This window comes from Alexandromys fortis, unplaced genomic scaffold, assembly GCF_014885135.2.
Source record: "Alexandromys fortis isolate MF-2015 unplaced genomic scaffold, M_Fortis_MF-2015_v1.1 scaffold_12, whole genome shotgun sequence".
Lineage (NCBI taxonomy): Eukaryota > Metazoa > Chordata > Mammalia > Rodentia > Cricetidae > Alexandromys > Alexandromys fortis.
The window spans coordinates 14,989,459-15,017,170 of record NW_026067937.1 but is presented as its reverse complement, the minus strand read 5'-3'; the positions used below and the strand labels follow the sequence as shown (position 1 = coordinate 15,017,170).

Genomic DNA, 27,712 nt, shown 5'->3' with positions numbered 1-27,712 from the left:
AAAGATGAGGGGAAAGCAAGGAAAGATAAACACTATGGTAGAAATGGCAGAGAGAACACCACGCCTGCAGCAGCATCCGTTCAGTACACCAGCTGCAGCTGTGCCGGGAAGACATGGCTGAGACAAGATGGTGCTGAAACATTCCATTTTCTCATGAAGACATAAGTCACATGCTCAACAATAATAAGGTTTACTTTTATTTTTTGTATAATCATTTTAGAGTTACACCAGTAGTTTGCTGCTCAGCAATTCAGAGTTTTCTTTGTACATTTAGAATTGATTCAGTTAATAAAGAAAAATATTTTCCACCTACTTAGATCAGCACATAAGCACATAAATACTATACTCATATATAATCAATAAATGTGCTGTTCTCAGAGAAGCTTAGACAACAATATGCCATTTTATTGCTTTTAAAAATTGCTTTAGAGGGTGGGCTTGGTCGTGCCTGCAGAGCAGAGGCTAGTAAATCTCTATAAGTACAAGTCCAGCCTGGTCTACTTAGCAAATTCCAGACCAGCGAAGGCTAGGCTACATAGTGACCCTGTCTCGAGAAAAGAAACAAAAAAGTTGCTTTAGAATAAAATTGTTGCAGAGATGGCTCAGAAGTTAAGAGCACTGGCTGCCCTTCCAGGTCCTGAGTTCAGTTCCCAGCAACCACAGAGTGGCTCACAGCCATGTATATTGAGATCTGGTGCCCTATTCCAGCATGTAGGCATACATGCAGGCAGAACACTGTGACATAATAAATAAATGAATCTTTTTTAAAAATAAAACTAGACTTCTACTTAAACACAAAACTCTCAATCTTTTCTTTATGGTACAGGTAATGTGGTAAGATTTTTATTAGTTTAGTGGAGAGAATGTTACAACTGTGCTGTAAAACTGAAGGTATCATCTCTCTCCCCAAGCTCATATATTGACATCTGTGTATGAGATCTGCGGTTTTCCAGGAAGAGGCCCTGTCTGAGACTGGGGTCCCTACAGGAGAAGAACAGATGGCCACTGGCACCCCAGGAAGTGTCCTCTCCTGGCATCATATGCCTTGATCTTGGGCTTCCAAATCTCCAGAGCTGTGAGATAAATGTCTGTTATTCACACCAGCCAGGCTGCAGTGTTCTGTTCATTTGGTTCAAGCCAAAGAAGATTATTTAGCTTTTTGTTATACTTAGTCCAGATTAATTTTTTTTATAAGAAGCAAGTAAAACAAAGTAATTTCAGTGGGACTCAGTCTTCAAAGGGATCCAAGCACCATGTATATGCATGTGACGGGCCTCCGTTTAGATGCATTCTTTTTTTTTTTTTTTTTTAAACGGGACAGCATTCGTATTTTATTATACAATGCATATTATTAGAGAACTTGTCATTTACAAATATGGTTGTCACTAGCCAACATGGACTGAAACCATGTGCCCAAAGGAAACGATACACGAGCCTCTCTGGGAGGTAGAGTCCAGAAATCACAGCAGCCAGCCCCAGGTCTGAGAACACTCAGAAGAGTCAGTCCCTGCCGAGCCCAGTCTCAGGAATCTCATGTCCCACGGTCTGGCCCTTGAAGCTGGACATTTGAGACAGGTGTTTGTCCTCCATTCCCCTCAGGGTGGCCTGGACTAAGCCTTTTTCCTACAAAACAAACACCCGCTGGGGTCAGAGGGTAGCTCCGCAGGGCACACACCTGGGATGCACAAGGCCACTCTGGTTCTAACCCACGCACCGTGGGAAAACAATTTGTGGTTTACCTTTGAGGTAAATTCTACAAAACCAAGAGCATCAAGACAGATGCCTTCTACCTTCAAGAATGTGGACCCCAAGAAAACTGCCCTGAGAGTATTAGGGCAGCCCCCGCAGCTGCCACCCAGCTGCTGGGTATCCATGGTTCCACACTGTGAGGAGGCACAGGGGAGAATCTGTTGGAGATGTTAACAGATCCTAACCCGATACAAAGTAGTTATTAAGACAATTTCACTAGCTTTGGCTCCCCTGAGTCTTTTGGCACTGGCCCGCATTTCACAGATGGGGGCCATGAGGAGAAAGTGTCATGCCAAAGGCCACACAGCTGATGGGAAACTAGGCTTTTGGCTAGTGCAAACCTTGGCCCAGACTAGTCTTTCTGCTTTAAGCTAGTTCAGTTTTGCCTCTTTAAATGGTTGTGCGTCCCAGCATAAACAGGAAAACCATCTCTTTGCCTGTCTCACTCCTCGGGCTTATCTGCCTCAAGAAGCCCCGCTCCCCCCCCCAAAAAAAAATGAGGCTTGCAGATATAGGACCTGTCATTCCAGCTGCTTTCTAAGGACATTTGCGTCCCTTTCCTCCCAAAAATGGTTCAGAAAGTCCCCTTCAAGGCAATGAATGATCAGTTGACTGCTACTCGCGGAAGGGAGTACTGAGGATGGCTCCAAGGCAGATTTGACGGGACATAGCTAACAAGCATCAAGATGTACACTTGATGCTACATCTTCTTATCTACGAAGAGCTTTTCCCACACACACCACTGCAGGGGCCAAGCCAGGAGTCTCTTAACAATCGTATCAAGTGTTTATTACGCAAGTTGTCCACTGCACACTTGATCCTTACAGCCCTCCAAGGTGGGACATGAGCCCGTCGTCCACACAGTAGAATTGCTACGCTTGAGTCAGGTGACTGACTGCCCAAGATAATGGAACCAGTTGCAGTCAGGGTCTGTGCTCCCAGCAGGTGGTGTGGACACGGCAGCCCGGCTCCCTGTTGGCAGTGGCCACCTCAGCTTTTCCACCTGCTTCTTTGGGCCGAATCTGCCTCTAGATTACGTCCGCTGGTCTCTGAGATGGGTTTCCTACCCCTCACAGTGTGGGGTGGGATTGTCCTGAATATAGATGCATTATTTCAAAATGATTTACCAAAGAAACACAAAAGTCTCATCAGGGGTTATCCATGTAACTCAATAACAGCCAGATTCAGCCTGTGCAGTTCTAGAAGAATTCCATTTGCCTGATAAGAGTTAACCACAATCCTCACCCCACACACACTAATTTAAAATATGGCTACCTATTAAGAGTACTCAAGGCAAAGGAATAAACAAGTATGAAAGTTAATTGTTAGACAAATTTGCTACAAACAATGAGGCCTATATGGTTGGAAAGGAATGAAGAAATTTCATCAGATCTCAGTTTAGCTGTCACCTGAGTGGGAAAGTATGCCCAATCCTACATAAAAGGGCAAGGGTAAACTCTCTTCCCACCCTTCCTCATTTCTCTCTCTCTCTCTCTCTCTCTCTCTCTCTCCTTTGATCTCACCAGACTTGCCAAATATTTACTTATTGTCTGTCTTGCCATATTAATATGCAAGCTCTATGAAAACAAACACTTTTTCCATTTTGTTCAATGTAATAATACTCACAGCACACTGCAAAATACAACACCCCAAAAGCAATCAAATACTCTATCTATTAAGACTTCCAGTACAGTGATAGTATGGAACATTCCTGAGTGTTCAAATGAGCAAACTCTGATTTTTGGGCATTCTCTTGGTTGTTTCCTTCTGTTTGTTTCTTTTGTCTAACACAGATGTGATTTTTTTTTGTTTTTTCTATTCTATTTTATTTTTGTTTTATTTTATTATCCCTTAGAACCCTGTTCTTTTAAAAGATAAAAAGGGAGTGGGTCTGGAAGGAAGCGAAGATGGGACGTAACTAGGAAGAGTAGAGGGAGAACTCAAAGAAAGAAAGAGAAACAGGAAAGAAGGGAAGGAGGGAAGGGGGAGAGGAAGCAAAGGAGGGAAGAAATAAAATAAAATGTAACAAAAGCTTAGGACTTCCAGGTGAGGTACCTACAAGTTCAGCTGAAGGAGAGAGTGAGAATAAGAAAAACTAGATTTATTCAAAAAGCAAACAGGAAAAGATTCAGGAGTCACAAAGAGACACCTGAAAAGTGCAAAAAGATAGCAATGCACCTAGCCCAGGTATGTTGGGATTGCAAAGCAATTTGCTTTCTCTTTGCTGAGTGGTACTGGGAATCAAGTCCTCAAGAAGAGGCTGCTCAGAGATGGAGAAATGGCTCAGGGACTAAGAGAGCTGGCTCCTCTTCTAGGGGACCTGAATTCAGTTCCCAAACACTCACATCTGTACTTGCTATCCTAGGGGTTCTGATGTTCTCTTCTGGCCTCCTTAGACACCAATCACAAATGTGGTGCACAGGCAAACATCTATATACATAAAAATAAAATAATTTTTAAAAAGAATAAGCTGCTCAAGTAAAACCAAAAAAGACAGTCAAGGCTACAGATACATAAAACACAACGTAGAAGCCCAAGAAACATGAAAAAGAGAGGCAGTGTGACTCCTTCAAAACATCACATTCTGAACTCACTTACTGAACTCAAAGACCCTAAAATAGGTAAAATGCCAGATGTATACAAAATCTAATTGATAAAAAAATTATCAGAATCCTCAAGGAGGATACAAACAAGGTGCCGGAGTAATGCCTCAGAAGTTAAGCATGTACACTACTGGTCAGGACCAGTTCGGTTCCCAGCACATACAACAGATGGCTCACAACCACCTGTAACTTCAGCTTCCAGGTATCCAACACCTTCTTAAAGCCTCCGTGGGCATTGGACAGACATACACACAAAAACCCACATTCAGAAACACTCGTGTGTATAACTTTTTAAAACCATTTTTAAAAGGAGAATACAAACAGGGATAGAAATCCAATCTAGTACCTGGGAAGTCAGCAAATGAAAGAAAAAAAAAATCAACAAAACTGATGAGAGTCAGCAACATGAACATAAACTCAGCAAGTGAGGCAGGGCAATAGCACAAGCACAAGCAAGCGCATACAAACTCACAATGAATAATCAAAATTGGCCAAAACAACCTGTCAGCAGACCAAAAGCACAGTAACTAATGACATGCACTCCTAGCCAATCACAAGCCAGCAGTGACTGCCCATAGTACCCCCCTACTCCTCATGCCCTGACCCCCAAAGAAACAACAGGCAGCAGCAACAAGCCCACAACTGGCACCCAGTGTGGATGGACCTTTTCCTTTTGCTCACCTTCTGGGTCCTCCTTAATACTCTTTTCTGGGCATTTTCCTTTGTGTTTGCTGCCCCGGCTGCTGTACCCATCCCGACTCTCTGCCAGAGTCTTCAGTTCATCCCCTTCGGTTGTTTTCAGTGAGTTGACTCCTACTTTTGTTTTCTATGCCCTTGACGAGTTGGGGCTTTCTTTCCTATCTCTACATTCCTTGTTTCCCCGTTTTTCTTCCTAGTTAGAACACTATATCGTGACTCGGTGTGCCCCAGTACCTCCACATAAGGGCTGACTACCCTGGAAGTAGAACCAATAAAGGACCCTCAGTCTGGTCCTTCTCACCTGGAGACACTGTGTGAGCATAGGGACGCGGCCTAACAAACAGCAGAAGTCCCTCACTATAAGCAGCACACTGGGTCTGCAAGCAATACTTTCCCTTCTGTCCTCATCCTTGTGCAGACTCCCTCACAGCCTGAGAACAACTGATGACTTGTCCAAGGCCACTCTCCAGGATTCTCTGAAGGTTCTCCTTGCTTTACAGGGAGTCCCGACTGTTCTTCAGAGTGTGGACTTTTGGACCTTTTCTCTCCACTTCTGTCCCTTCAAAATCCAGTTACGTGACCACCAGTTAAGAGCCATCAGGGCAGTGACTGGTCTCTTAATTCACTGGAAGGCTTTAGCTGTTCGACTGTGGTTGAATCTCCTTTCCCTTGCAGGACTAGAATGTTCTCCTCAGACAGAGGCTACTTCCACTAGCTTGACCCTGGGGCTGAGCACACGGACCAAGACGCAGTTGTTGCCGCTCACTCCGTGTCTTCTGGCTGCTTTCTTCTTTGCTGCCCCCTCCTCACGGGCTCCCCTTGTCCTCCTCCTGGAACCCATTATGAATGGCACCCCTTCCCCAGATGACGAGGCCTTCTACTCTCTGCCAGCGCTGCCACCACCCCCTCTCACAAGTTGGCAAGAGTTCTGTGAGTCCCATGGGAGGGCTGCTCTCCTGGATCTTGCCCGCCCTTTTCACCTCAACCTGGCCTCCCGTCCACAACACACAGAGCCAGGAGCACAAGTTGCCTTTTCTGGCCGCTTTCCTGAGCTATTCCGGCAAAACTTCAAAACTGAGGTGAACCAGGCCTCACACTCACTCACCCTACCTGTCTTGGCCCCGTCGAGCCCTGTTGTGGAGATTGCACCACCACATGACTTGCCCCTTGAAAACTGCACGGTGGGTGGGCCCCTGGCTGTGTTGGACCCACCTCTATCTTCTGAGGACCTAGCTGGCCCCTTTCCTTCCTCAGTCTCTTCCCACTCTACAATGTCCTCAAAGCTGAAGCTCAAGAAATGCTTTTTCCTCCGTTGAGTTGAGTCAGAGGCTCTGTATGAGGCATCCGGCAGTAGCGAGGGACCCATGACTCTTCCTCCCCAGCTGGACCTCTGGAAACAACATCAGGTCCTCCAGCCCTAGGTGGAAACAGCAACTCCAACCAACTCCTCTGGTGGTGCTAGGACAGATGGTAGGGGATTGGCTAGTGATGGCACATTCCCTGGGGAGAGATGGGCTCACTGCTTTAAGAGGGCGAGACTGAATCGTGGAGGGGGAACCTGAAAGACGGGGCAGGAACGGTACAGAGAGAAGAGCTGCTCAGTTTTATGGGGGCTGAAGAAGGTGACCTCTACCCAGCAGGAGTGGGTCGTGGAGGGTGGGCAGCTGGGCTGACCTGGGGTGGGGGTGGGGGGCAGCCTCAGAGGCAAAAGTGTTGCCTATTGCTCCAAAGTGAAGGAGGAAGAGGAAGTCACTTGGAGTTCTTCACACCACCTAAGGCATCCTGGCCCCTACTCAGCATTCCCTGATCTACTACTATCACTGATGTCCGCACAGCCACGGCCCTAGAGATGCCTGATAGGGAGTTAAGTTGTGGTTAAGGTACAAGGACCTTCAGAGAACATTCTGGAGACAACTGATGTGTCTGACGCCCAGAACCCTGCCCTGCTATCAGCCCTCCCCCCATGACCCTTTCCCTGGTCCCTGGGACCTCCTTCCTCACAAAGAATAACACAGACAGCCTAGAGTTGCCTTGCCTGAATCATTCAGAGTCTGCCCAGCCAGGATCTGATGCTGGGACCCTGCGAGAGTAACAATTGCCTGTCACAGGGGACTTACGGGAGCCTTTCTGTAGGTCATCAGCATCCTTCTCCTCTAATTGTGCCTCCATTGCTGCCTCACACTTTGACCCAACGGAACTTCTTCCTCCAGTATTGCCCCCACGCATTCCCATTGAGGAGGGAGCCCCAGAAGGGACAGTTCATCCCCTCTCAACTCCCTAGCCTCATGTGGACACTCCAGACACAGTCACAGGGTCATTCCTGCTCCAGTGGGAGTCAGAGGGCACTGGGGGGCAACCAGCCCCTCTCAGGATATCCTTGGTTCCATGGCATGTTCTCTTGACTCAAGGCTGCCCAGAGGCATTGGCTCCCATGGTGTCTTCCTGGTACATCACAGTGAGACAAGAACGTGATGAATATTCCCTCACTTTCAACTTCCAGGGCAAGGCCAAGCACCTGCGTTTGTCACTGAATGAGGAGGGTCAGTGCCAGGTCTAACATCTGTGGTTCCAGTCTATCTTCAATGAGCTTGAACACTTCCAGGTACACCCTATTCCTCTGGAGTCTGGAGGCTTCAGTGATATTGTTTTTGTCAGCTATGTGCCCTCCCAGGGACAGGAGCAGGCTGGAAGCCATGCAGGGGTGTGTGAGAGCAACCGACGCTACCCCAATTCTCCTTATTTTGAGCAAATACTCAAACAATGAGCCATGCAGCACCAAACCCATTACAATTGGTACTCCATGCTGAAGGCAGTCCTTGACCCCTCAGTTTTCCTCCAATGGCACTCTGTTAATGATGATGTAGCAGAGAGCCAAGCCCGAACCAATTTGTAATTTGGACTTAACATTACCCTCAACATGCTTACTGACCATGGGCAATACACTGACCTGTCTCACAATCCATGACTGGCCTACATGCCTATTGACAACTGTCCAACCTAACTTTCAACACCCTCAAAGTCTGTATATCCCAGGACAGTGGAGGCTATTTCCACAATCTTCTCCAGCAGGCTGTGAAACCATTTCCTAAATTTCTGACCCATGTCACCAATGCTGTTAAAAAGCACGTCCCATCTGGCTCTACCGAGGATATCCTTATTAAACAGCTAACCTGGGAGAGGCTCAGCACCGTCACCCATAGTGCCATCACACCTGTTAGAAATAAGGATATTCGTAAGTGGGTGTTGGCCACCCGAGATACTGAAACACAGAACAGGTACATTTCCGCCCTTAGGGCTTCCATCAATGCCTTGGTCAATGTAAAACTTGACAAGGACAATAATTCCACCCTGCCAGACTGACTTGCTGAGGATGTGGATAGTCTGGTCACTTACGTAACGACTGTCTCAGGGCTCATCCAAAGACCTAATGTCCTAAATGACAAAAGGGCTATCACACTGGGCATGAGACTGTAGAAGCTCCCAATGGGTTCTGATATGAATGATAGAGTAGACAATGGCTTTATACTCCTGGTACATGAAGTAGGGGGTGTGCCTTGGTTTGCAATGGTTAAGGTGAACTGGTTCTCATCCACTAGGCAGATTGCTAGTAGATGTCATTTAAAAGGACAAGTTGCACCGATACTTTTGTTCTCTCTGCTGAGGTTACTTAAACATCAATAGTTTCTTATAGACTTTGGTGTCTTTGTGAGCTAGCTTGAGAGCACTGTGGAACACCTTTAGGTCCTCTTTCAGAGCCAAGGTGGCAGCAGGGAGTTCCTGTGGCTCATGTTCTATGTGCTCAGCCAGCTTCCCGGAACAATCTATGAAAATAAGCCATTTGTTGCCCTTCAGGCCAGTCTGCAGCTACTTGTAGTACTTGGTATACTCCCTGACCCAGGAGTTACAGTTAAAGATAGAGACTGCAGAGACATTGTCATAAACAAAGCCAGAAAAAACAACCAACCATTTAGAGAGGAAGTCTGTTTTAAAGTGATTGCTAGGTCCAGTATGAGCATGCTGGATAATCATTTCCCTCAGGACAGACGACTTTCTGCCCTCCGCCTTTTAAAATTAAAAATAAAAAGTTAAGCCACACCATCAAAAAATGCCATCCCTCTGGTCATTATAGCCTTTACAGATGCCAACAAAACTAATTTTGGGTTAACAATAATGGGAGTTAATCATACAGAAAGAGCCTACACCCAACCAAATCCTGGATCAGTACAACTAGGGAAGTTACTGGTGGTCCTTAAGGTATTGGAAATGACTCAATCAGAAGCTGTAAATATTTTTTCAGTTAGCCACTATGCCACACAAGCATGCAAAATATTATCTTTTGCAAAATTAAAGTCCCAAAATGACTTCAGCTCCAAAACCATGCAAACTATTCAAGACTTATTACAGTCCAGAATACAGCCCCGGCACATGTCCTACATCATGTCTCAGACAGGGCAGCCAGGAATGTTAGCAACAGGCAACCAAAAGCCTTATTTTGACTATGACAGTGTCCTTGCCTTTGCTGGAACAGGCTAGGCTCCTCTATCAACAATTTCATTTACACAAGCTTTTACCTGGTTCACCCTTGCCCAGCTGTAAACATTTAATCAGAACCTATACAACCAACTCAACACAAGTCCATTCAGTGGACCTATCTACTCTATTCTTTTGCCAAGTATGGGATCACATAAAATCCCTGCTAGACCCACCTAAACTTGTTGCATGGTGCCTTATGGGAGGGGTGGTGGTGGCTCTAATATTTCTACTTAAGTGTCTCCTACAGCTAAGATCCCGACAACAGTGGGTGAACAACGGCAACACTCCAGGTGTTAATGGCTATGGAGCACACTGGACCAAACCTCCAAAAGAGGTGATTCATGCTTGGCTAACGCAAATATAGGAGGCCATTTAAAGTCCTAGTTATTCTAAAAGTCTATCCTTGTTTCTGACTTCTTGGGACCTTCCGGGGAGCCAATCCTTAGAGGACTAGTAGCCCAAAATGCTGGGGGCGAGGGTCCCCAAGGCGGCATTATAAAAATCCTTAACTCCCACAAGGTCACCCAATAAAAATAAAATAAAAAGGGTGAGATGAGACAGGGCAATAGTGCAAGCACAAGCAAGAGCATGCTAACTCACAATGAATGAGCAAAACTGGCCAAAACAACCTGTCAGTGGACCAAAAGCACAGTAACTAATAACACACACTCCTAGCCAATCACAACACAACAGCAGCGACTGCCAGTTTCAAAAGGACAACCAACTGCTGTAGTTTAATTTCCCTAACCCCATAAAAACCCTGACCCTTTCATAATATAAGAACTTTTACATTGCCTTAGTGTCTCCTCACTGCCTACCCCCCAGGAAATGGAAATCGCTCAACAGGCAGCTGCAACAAGCCCACAGCAAGCAAGGAAACTGAAATTTAAAAAAAAAAAAAAAAAAAAAGATTTATGTATAACAGAAATTAAGAATTCAATGAATCAAATATATATGAAACCACAGTGGAGAGCATCACCAACTGACATGGCTGGGCAAGCAAAAGGAAGAAGAGAGAACAAGCTCACTAATGCACTACACCCACACATCACTAAGAAAGGAATAAATGAGCATGGCCACAATCCAGGCCGGTTCCATTTCCTAGCTATGGCGAGTAACACAGTTGGAAGCAGGCAGAAGAACCTCCATGGTACACTGTCTTATTGATGGCTGCATGTATTTACCTTCCTACCAGCAGTGAATAAGAGTTCTTTTCTCTACAAATCCTAGCCAGTATTTATTTGCTTGCTTCCTTCCTTTCTTTCTTTTCCCTCAGTCGCATGGGCTAGTTAGAATTTTTTTTTCCATTGGGTTTTTTGAGCAGGGTTTCCTTGTGTAGCCTTGGCTATCCTGAATCTCACTCTGTAAACCAGGCTGACATCAAACTCATAAAGATCTACCTGCTGCTGCCTCCCAAATGCTGGACTTAAAGGCATGCACCACCACTGCCCAGCTTCCTACCTGAGTAGCCATTCTGGATGTGATGGAATAAAATCTCATAGCAGTTTCAATTTGCATTTCCTTGGTGGTTAGAAATGGTGAACAATTTCAAATATTTGTTGGCCATTTTTATTTCTTTTAAAAATTGTTCGACTTATTAGCACACTGGACTTTTGATGGTGACAGGAGTCACAGACATCACACAGACCCTAACTGCCATAGGACCACAGACACACACCCATCTCCGACAGCTTGGGGCCACAGGAACCCAGAACTGTATGGCAGCAGCCTGACACTCAGACATCAACATGGCCCCAGGGGTAGGCCCAGGCCCTAGGCATCTATCTGCACAGCCTTTGGGGGTAAAGGGAGTCACGGACATCAAAGCAGACCCTGGCTGTAGCAGGGCCATGGATCCAGACATGGCCTTTGGCAGCAGCTTGGGCAGGAACAAGACCCAGGTCCTGGGTGGCATCGTAGGTCAGCATGGCCCTAGCAGCAGCATGTCACTCAGACTCCAACATGGCAACCCAGAACCTGAGCTTCCTTGTGGCCTTGTGGTGAATACATGGGCCACAGACATCAACCCAGACCCAGCAGCAGTACAGACTGAGACATGACCCTAGGCAACAGCTCAGGCCTAGATGACACCATGGCCCTGGGTGGCGGTGCAGGACTGTATGGCCCAGTAGCAGCATGACCCTCAGATGCCAACATGGCCCCAGATGTCAGTTCAGACCCCTGGCATGTACTCAGCCTCTAGCAGTAACAGGAACCACAGATATCAACTCAGACCCTAGCTGCAGTAGGGCCACCGACCCAGACATGACATTGGGCTACAGTCCAGACACAGAAGCCTCCATGGCCTCAGGGGGCAGGACAGGTCACTCAGATCAGCTCCTGTTGCACGGCCCCCAGGCACCAATATGGCCACATGTGGCAGCCCAGACCCTGGGCGTCCTCATGTCCTTCCGTGATAACAGGAACCCCTGACATTAAAGTAGACCCTGGCTGCAGGGCAACGGATCCAGACATGGCTCTCAACAGCAGTTCAGACCCAGATGACAACATGTCCCCAGGTGGCAATGCAAGCCACTCAGATTGGCATGGCTCTAGCGGCTGAATGTTACTCACACTCCAAGATGGCCACAGGTGGCAACCTAGAACCCGGGCATCTTTGTGGGCTTTTGGTGGCAATACAGGCCATCAACATCAACACAGAATCTGGCTGCGGTAAAGCCACAGACCGAAACGTGGCCCTTGGCTACAACTGGGGCCCAGATGCCTCCATGGCCCCAGGTGGCAGTGCAGGCCACTCAATGGGGGAAGGGACCTGTGGTGACATGGCCATCAGGCACGAATGTGGCAACCTAGACCCTGTGTGACCTCACAGGGTTCGATGATAACAGGAGTCACAGACGTCAACAAAGACTGTCTTGGCAGCAGCCCAGGCCCTGACATCAGCATAGTCCCCAATAGCAAACAGGCCTCCCCTACCAGTCTGTTCCTCACTGCCTTCACCTCTTCAGATCTGCCACTCTCAACAGAACATAAGCCATCTGCACCCCCCTCTCTCTCCCAAACCCCACCATATATTGGCTTACCATAATGACACCCTACCACCCAGTGCCACAAAGTACCAAACTGGTCTGTGGTTTCACCTCCCTGCCCAAGGTGAGTGACCCTGGGTAAACATGTAAGTGTCCTTCATCCACCAGGCCCTAATAAGATTTTTATTTTTGAAGTTACTATTTCTCCCTGATTTCATTCTAGGCAAGTTTGTGCTTGCTATATACAAAAGCTACTGTTTATTTATTTGAGGCAAGATGTCATGTAGCCTGGACTGGATTAAGATTCACTGTGTATATTAGGATGAACTTTTTGGTTTTGCTATTGTTTGTTTTTATGTTTTGGTTTGTGTTTTTTTTTTTACCAGTATTATGCAGTTTTTGTTATTATGTCTCAGTAGTATACTTTGAGATCATGTATTGTGATTTCTCCAGGACTGGTTTGTTGGGGGAAGATATTCTTTCGTTCCTGGCTGCTCCAACCCAAAATAATCACACAGAAATCAGTATTAATTGCAATACTGTTTGGTCCATAGTTTACGTGTATTTCTGGCTAACTCTTATATCTTAAATTAACCCATTTCTATTCATATGTGTACTGCCATGTAGGTGTGGCTTACTGGCAAGGTTTCAGTGCATCTAACTACTCTCTCTATTATATATATATCTTTTCCAGTCCGGCTATATTCTGTTATGCCATTAGTCGAAAGCAGCTTCTTTATTAACCAATACAAGTAACATACACAGAAGGACTTCCTACACCATTTTCCTTTTTCTGTTTAAATACAAAGGAAGGTTTTAACTTTAATATAGTTAAGATTACATATAACAAAACAGGTATCAAGCAAGAATTACAGTGACAATATTTATATCTATTTTATCTTTTACCTTAACTAAGGAAAACTATAATTATAACTACCTATTCTTCAACTCCATCAAAGAGTACAGAAGGATATATTACCTATGTAAACAAGAAGAGAATTGTAAGCAACTTCCAAAATTCTAGAATCAATAGAGACATCTTGCTGCCTAGACAGTCACCCAAAGTTCTTCTGTAATGTGCGGGCATCCATCTTCAGCCTACTGGCCCATAGTATCTGGCAGACTTTTCCATAAAGCAGGAAATTTCAAAGACAGTTCCACCTATGTTGGCAGTTTTTCAGTCTCCTTCTTCTGTGTCCTGCAGAATGTTTGGCAGATTCTTTCATTAAGCAGGGACCCTGAAAGACTGTCTCACCTTTAGGCAAGTCATTTGTCTATGTGTCCTGCGTGTCCAGTTCACGCAGCATAACATCAAGCAGTCCAGGAAAGAGCAGCCTCCTGCCCAAATGGCTAACAAACTCCATAAAGAGCTTCTCCAATACCCATCTTCCTCTTGAAGTAGACTGATGCTGCCAGAAGCAGATGTGTCTCATTGTCAAGAAGAGTCATATAGTGTTGAAGATCATCTTTCTGTTGAAGATCATCTTTCTAACTGAAATATATCTCTATATAACTAGAAAACCTAACTAACATGACTACAAGCTTGACTATTAGAAATGACTATCTATTAACCTATGTTTCTTAATTATACATTACATTTTCAAATGAGTTGCACAAACACAATACCTTAATCAAGAGCAGAAATATACATATAACAAAACTGACCTTAAATTTGTATCAATAAACCAAGATCCATACCAATGCAAATCTCTATAGCATATCCCCCTTTAAATATAAACAAACATTTATAAACAATATTTGGGAATTTGGGCATAGTTCTCTCCCTACTTTTTGTTGGGCAAGGTAATTTTTTAGGGGTGTTCATGGCAATATTTCAGTGGATCTTGGTCCATCAAACCACATTAGTCTGGAAGGAATCCACAGGTTCTCATCCTCTGTGGAAACAAAAGAACCTCTTTTCCAAAGCAACAAATCCTTAGACTGAAATTTTGAAATCGAGATACCTTTAAAATACATATGTTGGTTTAGCTTAGCAGCCCATACAATGAAATGTATGTACAATGAAGCTGTACTTAGCTTATTCACAGTCAAAAAATTTAAAGAAAATACAACATGTACATAATCGATTGTATACATTCCATCTTTACATAGCTTTTCTTACTCTATTAATTTTTAATCTATGACTGTCTATACTCTTATATTACTTTTACTGTCTTTACTCTTTTTCTTCTCTTTCAAGCCTATGTACATTTATCCAGCACCGTGACCAATTTAGAGGTCTTTTTAATCTGAATCTATCTTTATTGTGTATCTGTAATCTTTTTCTGATCAGGACTGCTTCTTAAAATGCAAAGTGGCATAGCTAGGGCTAAGGCTGCTTTGCCTTTTGGCTCCTCCCAGTCCAACATAGCAGAAGTCCATTCACTGCCTTTGAGACTGCCAGGTGGGAGCCATGCTCACCACCTCAACTCTGGTAACCAGTTGGCCCATGATGCCACTGAGTGACTTGCAGCATGCTGTCCACAAACCCCATTCAAGTGCTCAGTCTCCTGAAAGAGCCAGAGTTCCTGCTGGCAGCATAGACCAAGAAACTGCCCTTTTGAAACCGCTCATTTTTTTTCTGCTACCATTGAATCAGTAAGACTTCTCTTTAAGGAGCCACAGTGCTCTTAATTGTTGCAAGCAAACAGAGCCCATCCACCCACCTTGGCACCAATTTGTTGAGGGAAGATGTTCATTTGTTCCCAGCTGCTCTGACCCAAAGTAATAACACAGAAATTTGTATTAATTTCAATACTGTTTGACCAATAGCTTAAGAGTTAAATCTTTTATCTTAAATTAGCCCATTTCTATTAATCTGTGTATTGCCACATGGCTGTGGCCTACTGACAAGGTTTCAGTGCATCAGTCTCCTGCAGGCGGCTACTTGGCTTCTCACTGACTCTGCTATATGTGTATGTATTTACATACTTACATACATAAAATCTTCCAGTCTGACTATTCTATTAAGTCATTGGCTGAAAGCAGCTTCTTTATTAACCAATAAAAGCAACACATATACAGAAGGACTTCCCATACCATTGGCTTTTCTACCAAAGATTACTTTGCTAAGCATCTTTTTTCCTCCTCCATTTCCCAAGAGCTAGGATAGCAAGCAAAGACCACTACACCCGGTTCAGAAGTTACTGACTTTTATATCTAGATATGGAGGACTTTGATCAACTATGAAATTGCATTCAAATCAAGAGCAGTTTTTCCCTTTCTCCTCAGTCTATAGCTTAGAAGTTCTCCAGTGGCAATCAACAGAAGTCATTTTCAGGACAGTGGGATTCATCATCTCAAAGTCAAGAACAGTGTAGGCTTCCACCAGCATCAGAGGTCAGCAGCTTGGTGCCAGGCTCACAGAACCCAGTGCCTTCCATCTTTCTACTCTACACTCCAGGCTTAGATCTTTCCCAGTGTTTCCTCTAGTAGCTAGGATGCCTGCTAACATCACATTCTCACATAATTACACTTTTTCTTGACTATCTTTTAAGCTCCAGAAAGCATCTGAGAGGCCCTTCTTCCAGCAGACCTCTACCTGCATTCACTGCTACAACTATCCAGCCCTAACCAACATGCAAGGCGAAGATAAAGCAAGCACTGAAATAACTGAAATTTAATCCCTGCAGCAGAGGAAAGGCCCAACCACCACCGAAGTATTCACTTCTTATACAAATCTGAGATTCTGTCAATAAGCAACCTACTCTATGTGCTACAACTTACCTAAGAGTTGTAGTTACCCTGTAGGGGACCAGTAAAAATCATTTTCCATATTATAAATCAGTATTAAATTATGAAGAGGAAAAGGTTAGCTCATACATTTAAAACAAACTCAATATTTAATTGTCACCTATATTTATTGAAATTATTAATATATTTATATTACCAACAGTTAATTACCAGTAGTTAATTTTGGTAATTCAACCATCATGATATGATAAAAGCTCCACCAACAAGACTGTAACACACATCAATTCATGCTTCATTCCCACTGTGTTTCTTTTATTACCTAAAGAACAAGTTTTCCATCCTCACACATTGCTTTGTTTAAAGAAAATGGAACCAAATGCAAATATTGTGATGAATATTGCAGCTATGTTAGTAGTATCCTGCCCATATGCCCTCTGACAATCCCACTGGGCAGCACATTCTGTTGTCATCTCTCCACCCATGAACTTCCTCTCATGGCTGAAACTAGCATCACCCAGGTGCACTGAAGAATAGTTCCACTAAAGGGATGTTCCTCCCTACTGAGACTTCAACTAGTGACTAGTGGCCTCTAGTGTATAAATACCAGAACTTCTGGCTCCTGCCTTGGATTAACTGAACCATGAGCTCTGCACTAGTGCCAACACTGCAGTGACATTAAGCTTCAGCAAGTCATTTAACAGGCGCCCTCTAAATCCAATTCAACTCGTCTAAAAAAAATGCTTCTGGAAAAATCCAAAACACAAAAAGTAAAACGTATTTCCATTCACAGTAATTTTAATAAATAGTATGGATTTAAAAAGAATTCATTCATAATCTCTATAACAAAATAATAAATTTTCAAGTAAATATTTCTAAAAGATTTGATAATCTTTAACATACAATCCTAACCTTGATTTTTAAAAGAAGATTCAAAGCAAATTCTAAAAAATATTTTATTTCAAAAATGATACTTTGTTCCTCCTGTGTAGTACTGGAACTTGAATTCAGGACCTCACATATGGAAGATAAGTCTACCACTGAGTTAAATCTCAAACCCAAGAGTTGACATTTGCTATAAATAGGTACTGTTGTGTCATAATAGCATAATCCTAAGAACCTAATTTTGAACTATGAATAAAAATCTATTTAAAAAAAAAAAGCATTCCTAATTTCCTTTTAACCGGAGCTGTGAACAGTAAGGTACTGAAACAGAGATGACATGAACTTCTAACTATCTCTTAACTAATGCCTATAATAAAATAATGGGAGTTATGTCAAGCTACAAAAATCTTCTAATTATATGGCAGTTGAAATGTCACTGCATTAGTAATAATTTCACTATATTCTTAATTCATTTCCATACTTTTTATGCCTATTAAGATCAAAGTTTAAGGTATGTCTTTAACACCGTGATTAAACTAACTGAACTTTTGAATCAGAAATAGAGCTTACGTTGATAAAATTGTAGGGGGGAATCTATTTTAGCTACCCTCTAAAACTGACATGTATTAGAAAATCACATCAAAAAGAGAATCAGATGTTGATCATGACAAAGCTGCAGCAGAACCCAAAATAAGCCTAGCAGCAATATGAACCTCACAGTTTGATTGAATCATGGGATGATTCTATTTCCAGGTATCTAATTGAAAATGGAAGTGGGGAAAAGGCCCAAGGTCCAGAGGCTGCACAATGCTTTGCACTTCTACAGTGCCTCCAAGGACTCAAATGTCTCTGAAGATGGGCAAGGTGAGAGTTTTTGGACAAACCTAAAAAAATTGGTGGTGAAGGACCAACATGGACAGTTGACCAAAATGAAGCTGAGATACTGATTCAGCTCTTGTATTTCCCACTGTACTTCCCTGTCCAAAACTGATTTGCCAACCTACAGTACAAGGTGCTTTGGGAGATACATGCAGACTGATCAAAAATAATGTTCTCCAAAAAACTAACTAACAAACAACAAACAGTATTCTCTCTTTCCTAAAATATTATGCACTAAGATTCAAACTCTTCTAGACTAGAAACTACAGCAGGTAATTTTGGACACCCAACTGTTAAGCCAAAGGATTTAAGCACAGAACACTGGGCTCAGCCTGGGGTTGACCTATGGTAAGACCGCATGGACATCACCCAGAACCTGACAGCACAGTACTTATTTTCTCAAAGACTGCTCCCTCTTTTTGCATTTTACCAGTGCAGAGCCCCAGCACTGCACAGTTCCCTGAACTCTGCTGTCTTCCTTACCCCCATAAACATACATTTACCAAAAAACAAAAAAGGCACCTACAGTCTTTGCTTCCTTGACCACCACCAACTGCTATACCTAGTCTACCACCAACAATCCCCCAGGTTTCACCCTCAGCCCCATAAAAGCTTTGAAAAAAATAAAGTCTAAAGGAAAAAACTTTAAATACCACCACCTGTGCTATCCTATTCAATCTACTGCCCTTTTGCTGTTTGTTGTTATTGTAATTTTTTATATTGGGTCTCATGCAGCCCAGGCTGGCCTCAAATTCACTCTGCAGGGAAGAATGACCTTAAGCTTCTAATCCTCTTGCCTCTACCTTCCATTTTGACCCTTCAAAGACTCCTCCTTCAGGGGCTAGAGATAGCTCAGCAGTTTATCATATGCTGTTCCCAGCACCCACAAGGTGGCTTTCATTAACTCCAGTTCCAGGGGATTTGGTGCCTTCTTCTCATGTCCAGGAGCACCTGGAATGTACATGGTACATGTACACAGTACACATACATATAAGCAAGTCAAACACTTATGTGTTGGGGAATATCATTTTAAGATGTATTACTTTTGTTTATGTTGCATTTGTTTAACACTGAGAAGCTGTAATTCTTTGCCTGTCAAAAATACCTGATGGTCTAATAAAGAGCTGAACAGCCAAAAGCAAGGCAGGAGCAAGGATAGATGGGGCTAATGGACAGAGAGGATAAACAGAAGGAGAAAGAAGGAACAGAAACAGCAAGAGAACAAAGAGAAGAGAATATCAGGTCCAGCCATCCAGCTACACAACAAGTCACGGAGTAAGAAATAAAGAAAGGTATACAGAAATAGAGAAAGATAAAAGCCCAGAGGCAAAAGGTGGTTGGAATAATTTAAAAAAAGAACAAGCCAAAGTAAGACCAGGTATTCATAACTAAGAATAAGCCCCCATGTGTGATTTATACTTGGGAGCTGGGTGGTGGAACCCTCAAAAAGAGTAAAGGAGCTGGGCGATGGTGGAGCACACCTTTAATCCCAGCACTCGGGAGGCAGAGGCAGGCAGATCTCTGTGAGTTCGAGACCAGCCTGGTCTACAGAGCTAATTCCAGGACAGGCTCCAAAGCCACAGAGAAACCCTGTCTCGAAAAACCAAAACAAAACAAAACAGAAAGGTCTCAGGAGAAACAAACCTTGACATGTGACAACTTTCGGCCTCTACAACCGTGAGGAAAAAAAAAAATCTCTGCTGTTTAAGCCACTTGATCTGTGGGATTTTGTTACAGGAAATAAATATTGTCACCCTCATTGTTCATAGGTTNAAGTCAGTCAGGGGGGCTGGAGAGATGGCTCAGTAGTTAAGAGCATTGCCTGCTCTTCCAAAGGTCCTGAGTTCAATTCCCGGCAACCACATGGTGGCTCACAACCATCTGTAAAGAGGTCTGGCGCCCTCTTCTGGCCTGCAGACATACACACAGACAGAATATTGTATACATAATAATAAATAAATATTAAAAAAAAAAAAGTCAGTCAGGGTAGTAGATTGTTGTAGGAAGGTCACTTGTTTGTTTCTGGCTGCTCAGGCCTGAAAATAATCACACAGAAACCATAGTATTTGCAATACTGTTTGGCCAATAGCTTGAGTGTATTTGCTGGGTGGGAGCCTTCCTCACCACCTCAACTCTAATAACCAATTGGTCCATGCTGGCACCACGTAACTTGCAGCACACTGCCCACAAATCCAATTTAAATGCTTTCCTCCTGAAAGAACCAGAATTCACGCTGGCAGCACAGCCTAGAAAGCTGCCATTTCAAAACTGCATGGCTTTTTTTCTGCTACTGCTGAACCAGGAAAACCTCTCTTAAAGAAGCTAAGGCATTAAGCCACGCTTAACTCTGTTTTGTTTTGGTTGGTTGGTTTTTGCTTTGTTTTATTTTGCCTAGAATTTTTCCCCAAACTCCCTCAGGTTTTAAGTGGATTTTACTTGGCCCCATGTTGGCGCCAATTTGTTATAGGAGGCCGCGTCTTTGTTCCTGGCTGCTCAGCCCTGAAATAATCACACAGAAACCATATTATTTGCAAAACTGTTTGGCCAATAGCTTAAGCGTATTTCTGGCTAACTTACTAGGTAAAGTTCTGGCATCTGTCTCCGGCAGGGCTACATGGCTTCTCCCTGACTCTGCCTTCTTTCTCCCAGAATTCAGTTCAGTTTTCCCCACCTAACTCAGCTCTGCCTTGCACAAGCCTAAGACAGTTTCTTTATTAACCAATGGTATTCACAGCATACAGAAGGGAATCCCACATCAGTAGACACTGTAATCCCAGTGCTGGGGAGGTAGACAGGGAAATCCCTGGGGCTTCCTAGCTAGCCAGCCTATGAGAGACCCTGTCTCCTAAAAAAAAAAAAAAAAAAAACCTGAGCACACACTTGCACACAGAAAAGAATCAGTACCCAGAAGGTTGAAACAGAAAGATCACAAATTCAAGGCCATCTTAGGTAACAGTAAAAATGTCTCATAAATAAAGAAAAAAGAATCTTCGCCAAGAAGTAACTCGTATTAACTTCACGATAAAGGTAATCTTAATTTATATTTTTTTAATTATACGTTTGAGGGAAGGAGATGCAAATGAGTAAAGTGCCCAGAGAATCCAGAAGAGTTGGATTCCCTGGATGATTACGATCTACTTCATGTGGGTGCTGGAAACCAAACTCCAGTCCTCTGGAAGAGCAGAAAGCACTCTTAACCAGCACGCTACCTCTCCAGTCCCCACAATAAAGGTAATATTTAAACATCTATCTATAAGAAAAGAAAATATATTTAAATTTTTCTTTCCTCTAAATATAACAAAAATAAACTAAGATTACTGAATGAATAAAAAGTCACCAACAAGAAAAAATAGCAAGTACTGCTTTTTCAGCTCTTTACATTTAAATTTTCAAAGTCTTTAGCTGTGTTTCTATGGGTCTATCTAAAATAGCAAAATTTAAAACTTCTATTGTATCTGCCCAAAATCAGTTTTACTGACTACCCTCTCTCCTCACGCCCAGCTTCCAACTAGGGACAACTGGGACACACTGAAGGTGCTCTGAGCACATAGCAACATCCTGAGAATCAAACGTTTTCCTTCGTTTTTAATCTGTCCCAAGCACACAAACACAGAATTGGCCAATTCTTCTTAAATAGAGAATTTGGCCAATTCTCTAACATTTAAAGTTGTGGGCACATAATAAATACAGAAAACACTGGAAGTTTTAACACCATTATAAATCAAACCCTGGTCTGATAAATGGATACTTGGCTTAAAAGTTTGCATGGATTGAAGAGGCTGACCACAATAGTGTTTCCTAAAATAGTGTATCTTAAGAATTCATTTTTAATGAATACATACACACATTTATTCTTTGTTTTTGTTTGTTTTTTGAGACAGGGTTTCTCTGTGTAACAGTCCTAGTTGTCCTGGAATGCACTCTATAGTCAAGGCTGGCTTCGGACTCAAAGAACTCCTGTCTCTGCCTCCTGAGTGCTACGATTAAAGGTGTGCATCACCACTGCATGACTATATATTCTATAGGCTCTGCATCCCTGTATCTGGGTGTGTGTGTTGAATGTATAGCTATGACTATGTGTGGATGCTTACTCCTGTATACATGCAGGGGCCAGAAGAGGGCACTGGGTGTCTATCTATTCCTACTGAGTCAGGTTCTCTCCTGTCTTTTCAGCTAGGCTAAAAGTCTCACAAACCTAGTGAGGATACTGTCTCCACTGGCCCCAACCTTGAGAGTTGGGGTTGCAGATATTTGTCAGGACATCCAGCTTGTTACATGTGCTGGTACCTGAACTCGGGTCCTCATGATGACAGAGCAGGTGCTTTTAGCTGCTGACCTATCTCTCTAGTCCCTTAAGAATCTTTACCTGTGGACAAGATGGCTAAGCAGGTAAATACATCTATTGCCAAGCCTGATAATCCAGGACTCCCTAGAGGAAGAGGAGAACTGACTCCCTCAAGTCTCCTGATTTCCACAGGCACCATGTTACATGTGCATCCTGGCCCCCAAATAAATGTAATTTTTTTAGGAAGAAATTTTTACTGATTAAAAATAATTTTTCAGGACAGGTGTAGTGACACATTTATAATTCCAGAGTTCCAACAGGAGGCTTACACATGAGTTCAAGGTCAGCCTGGGCTACACAGGGAGAAAAGTGGAGGAGGGAAAATACACACACACACACACACACACACACACACACACACACACTTTACATTCTTTTCCTAAAGTTTTGGACTCAGTAGGTCTGTACAAGTCCTACAATCTATTTTGAACAAGCACACCTGATTCTTTAAGTCTTGCAAGTTTAGATATAGCCATGACATAAAAAGACCTTTCACATTTAAGCAACATTTGAGGAATGCTCAACTCATGAGCTCCTGTGCCTGTATTCGATTGCCTTAAAATCACCCTTACTCAGGAACTTGGAGAATAAATTGGAAAGAACACGAAATTTGAAGTTAAAAAAAAAAACAAGATTCAATTTTTTCTGACATTTGAAAGCTGTATAACCCTTATACCTACCACTGTATCGCCCCCTGGCATGGGTACATAACGCGGAAATAGCAAACCAGCACTAGCCTTCCTCGCAGGGTTGCCGTGGAGTCATTTGAGAATACTCAAAAAGGACTCTGCAAAGATGTCATCGTTACAATAACATCGCATGAAGTCGGTGTCCTTTAATTCAGAATTCAAGGTTGTTGCTGCTCGGCCTGCTATGGAGCTGTTGTCTCTCCACATCATCTACAAGCATCACTGCTCCTTTCACATGACAGGCAATGGGTACTGGGGCACAGAGAAGCTCTAGGGTTGGACTGCGGGATTAGGAGCCTGTTTACTGCAGCAGCGCTGTTTATGTGACAGGGCTGGAGTCTCAGCCATCATTAGGGCTTGGCTGGCAGTATTTCTACTGGAAGCTAGCTTGACTGTGAGCAGTTAATGTCAGTCATTAAAGAAAAACCGATCTAGAGAATGAGTTTTCTACATACTATAAATGCTAAGGGGACTTTAAAACTGATTATTTAAATTTCTAAAAGAAACTGTCCCCTTTCCTGACTGCCTTGAAGCACTTGAAGTACACTAAAACTACACAATATTTCTCGGGCAACTCATTGTCATTCACAGAATTAGTGGACTGGGTTATGAGCACAGCTGAGACTCTAGAAATGTTGGATCCACCAAATTAACTTGCAACACTACACAAAAGGAACAAGTCCCTCCCCCATTTTTACCGTGCTGGGAGGGTTTACCAAGTGGTGCAATGGGTACCTATGCTTTCTTTACAACTTCAGGCTCTTTTGCAAAAGGGGCCATCTTTTTCCTCACACAAGTTGCAGGAATGTCTGATAATGCTCTCCAGCACTCCTTCTCATTGTTACAGATTGGCTATCCAAAATGTGCGGGACCAGAAGTGTTTCAGGATTTGTTGGCGTTTTAAATTTTGGGACAACCACATAGACTTTATCAGCTGAACACCAAACCACAAATCTAAAATCCTAAACTCCCAAATCTGAAACTCTGGGGACAGCACATGCTCAGGGGCATTAGATTTGGGGGAATATTTCAGATTGGTTATGCTTGCCAGGTACCACAAATTGCTGTGGAATAACCCTTCTGTACACTGTGTGACTGTGTCACTGTGATTGGTTTAATAAGGAAGCTGGCTGGCAAATAACTAGACAGGATAACTTAAGTGGGAGAACCAGACTAAGGACAATGGGAAGAAAAAGGGTGGAGTCAGAGGAGTCACCATCCAAACAAGAGAGGAACAGGAGGTATAAGATGAAAGAGAGGTAACACCAGACATCAGAATGTAGATTAATAGAAATGGGTTCATTTAAATTATAAGAGCTAGTTAGTAATAAGTTTGAGCTATTGACCAAGCACTTAGAAATAATATTAAGTCTCCGTGTTGGTTATATAAGAACTGGGAGCAGGAAAGGACAGTCTGCCTACAACAAATCATCTCTCCTGTTTTTTGTTTTTTTTTTCTCTAACTCACCTCAATTATTTTCACTACTCTGCCATCGTGGCCTGCTTTCAACACTCCCATTGCTGCTTTTTATCAATCTACCTCAGCTGTAGCTAACTGCCTTTGAACACTGAATTAACTATCTTACCCGACCCTTCTCTAAACACATTCATAATCTTGATTGTATAATTGTTTTCCTTGCTATGACCTGACAAGACCAACTTAAGCCTGTGAACTGATACGCAGTTTAACTTTCTTGCAGTTTCTGTTTCTGTATACAGTCTGTCTTGGAGTATTTTCCAGTATTTTAAAATAAAAGTATAAAAGTTACACCAGGCATGATGGCACAAGCCTGCAATCCTAACACTTGGGAGGTGGAGGAAGAAAGATTCAAAGTGCAATGACACTCTTAGCTAGTTCAAAGTCAGCCTGGGCACATGAGATCCAAACAAAAAGAATTTCTTTTAATAAGAGTTGAAGGTTCTAGAAGGCATGGATTTATTTCACCAGAAATCCAAAATTTTTAAGAAACTATTTTGGCCAAATATGCTAGAATTTCAATTTCCACAAATTTATCTTAGCTCTCCCAATTAGCAAGATTTTATTCACTTTAGTTGAAAAAACTTTCTTGATAGGAGAAAACCTATTCAGAACAATTTTATAAGGAAGATACAAGCATGAATGTGTTACCAAGATTCTATTAATATTCAAATAGTTACTAAATGTAATAGTGTACATATATCCTAAACCATAGAAGAAAGACTAACTTGTCATCATGCCACTGACGGACTGACGGAATTTCTCAGTTCAAAACAATTGGAGCTGAGGTAGCAGAGGACCAGCATGCAATAGGGCCACTGGGCACAGGAACACATGACAGCTGCAAGTGAATGCACAAGACCTGCAAAAATCAAGCCAGCCAGAATCCCAGCTCAGGAACTCCCACGGCTAGCTGACCTACTGGGAACTGATGGCTGCAGGAAAAGGGAGTTGGTTTTCTTCAGGGATGCAGCCTCTGATGGGCTAGCCATGCTCCAATGGGTAACCAAGTCTTAGTTTCTAAGGCTGTGATAAATGCCATGACCAAAAGCAACTGGGAGAGGAAAGGGTTTATTTGGCTCTCAGGCCAAAACCAAGACAGGAACTCGAGGCAAGAACCTGAAGGCAGGAACTAAAGCAGATGCCAAGGAGAAATGCTGCTTACTGGCTTGCTCCTCAATGGTTTACTCAGTCAGCCTACTTTTTTCACCCAAACCACCTGCCGAAGGGTCACACCGTGACCCATGGTGAGCTAAGAATGCCCATATCAGTAACTAATTAAGAAAATGCCCCACAGATTTCCTGCTGTCATAACTTTATAACCAGTCTTGTTGGAACAGCGTTGGTTAATTTCAATCTCGAATTTCAGAGGCATGTGATACGGTTTTAAAACAAAGAGGGAGAATGCACAAATTATTTTACAAAATGCAAAAATAATCATCCCACTTCCAAACAAAACACACTATTCACTAAATAAATTATAATGAGCTCTTGAAAAGCTTACAGTTTAGAAAAATGAGATAACATTCACTCAGATGTGTAATTGTTGCACACATACAATGTACCCACACTAAGGTGACAAATGCGCAAACACACAAAGTATCGTAACTGCTCTGAAGCGTTCAGTGACGGCTCTGTGTAGACCTGGAGGGAAAAAAAAACATAATGTATGTTCTAAAAAAGTAGAAAGAATTTATAAGCAGAAAGTGTAAAGACAAAAGTGGAACAGGAGAAAGACTATCTCAGACAATAAAACCAATTTCAACACCTGATGAAACTAGTGTCTGCACAAATAAGATAATCAAAGAGGAAGAAAAAAGCATAAATAAGTCTGGGACACAGAAACCCATGAGAGATACAGTCAAGAAAGAATGCATAGAGGCTGGAAAGGTGGCTCAGTGGTTAAGAGCATTGGCTGCTCTTCCAGAGGCTACAGGTTAGGTTTCCAGCATCCACATATGTGTGTGCGTGTGTCTATATTACCATGTATATGCCTGGTTGGTGCTCAAGTAGGCCAGAAAAGGGCATCAGATGCCCCAGACCTAGAGTTACTGATGATTGTGAGTCACCACATGGGTGCTGGAAATTGAACCTAGGTCCTCTGGAAGAGCAGCCAGTGCTCTTAATTGTTGAGCCATTTTTCCAACCCTCAATCTTTTTTGCTAAGGATGCAAAAACAGATGATGACAGAAACATACGTGAGAAAAATTCAAAATGTGCCAAGAACTTGAAGTTATCATTAAGTTAAACTTTGTGCAAGTGTAAGGAACAATTTGACTGCAGGGTTTTTGCAACAATAGACCTTTTCAAAGTGTCCTGTAAGGAAGAGGCACTTGGCAACACAGATGATGGGGGACTGCGACAGTGTTCAGTAAGAGCTGGCAATCTCCAGTCTAGACGCTACAAGGACAGTGTACTTCTAGCATTTAATTAAAGATAGAAAAGAAAACTGGCCACTTGTTGAATTTGGTCCACTAGTCCACAGAAAAGTGAGAAATTTTCAAATCCTTAAAAATTAAACTTTGTACATAGTAATCTAGACTCCTGTGAAGACCATTGCTAATGGGTGTTGATAAGTGTCTGGCAAAGCCAGCAAGCCACATCTGGTTTGCAGGACATGTTAATATGTTCAAAGTCCACGGAATCAGTAACATCTGCAAATTCAGCTATTTCAGGGAACCCCCAGAGCTGTCAATCAAGCAACCACTCCCTCTGGATCTTCGAAAAGTCATCAGGACACCTCTGGCTGTTAAATCTTCCATCAGCCTAGGGGACTCTAATCCAGTCTTTGACAATCAGAGAAAACTCAACCACTGAATCCCCACACAGCCATCTATCCAGGTGCCAGAAGCGCTGATTGTCATAGCTATTGCTCCAGGAGTCTTTACTTGAGTTATGAAAGCTACAGATGACCTTTAGCTGACTGGCCGCCCATAGTCACCCTGATCTCCTTCCTGTCCTTTATCTGGTGGGGGAGGAGCACCTCCCCCACCCATAAATAGCCAGTACACTCCTGAGATGGGTGAGATTTGGATGAGCAGCATTCACAGAGCATTCTAAATCTTTATCATGGGCAGAAGAGTCTGAGCAAAAAACCACAAAAGCAGTAACCCCCTGGGGCCCTCAGCCCTAGGTACACCCAGTAGCAAAAGAATCCCAGATTAGAGCCGGGG

At 43.0% G+C, this 27,712-nt stretch overlaps 1 protein-coding gene and 1 pseudogene across 1 annotated transcript in view; one reads left to right on the top strand and one right to left on the bottom strand.

The window, feature by feature from the left end:
* Window positions 1-27,712, bottom strand: part of Hsd17b12 (hydroxysteroid 17-beta dehydrogenase 12) — a 150,626-nt gene that overhangs the window by 116,704 nt on the left and 6,210 nt on the right. The gene's annotated exons all lie outside the window — the stretch shown is intronic.
* On the top strand, window positions 4,323-7,815 carry LOC126504525 (SH2B adapter protein 1-like; annotated as a pseudogene).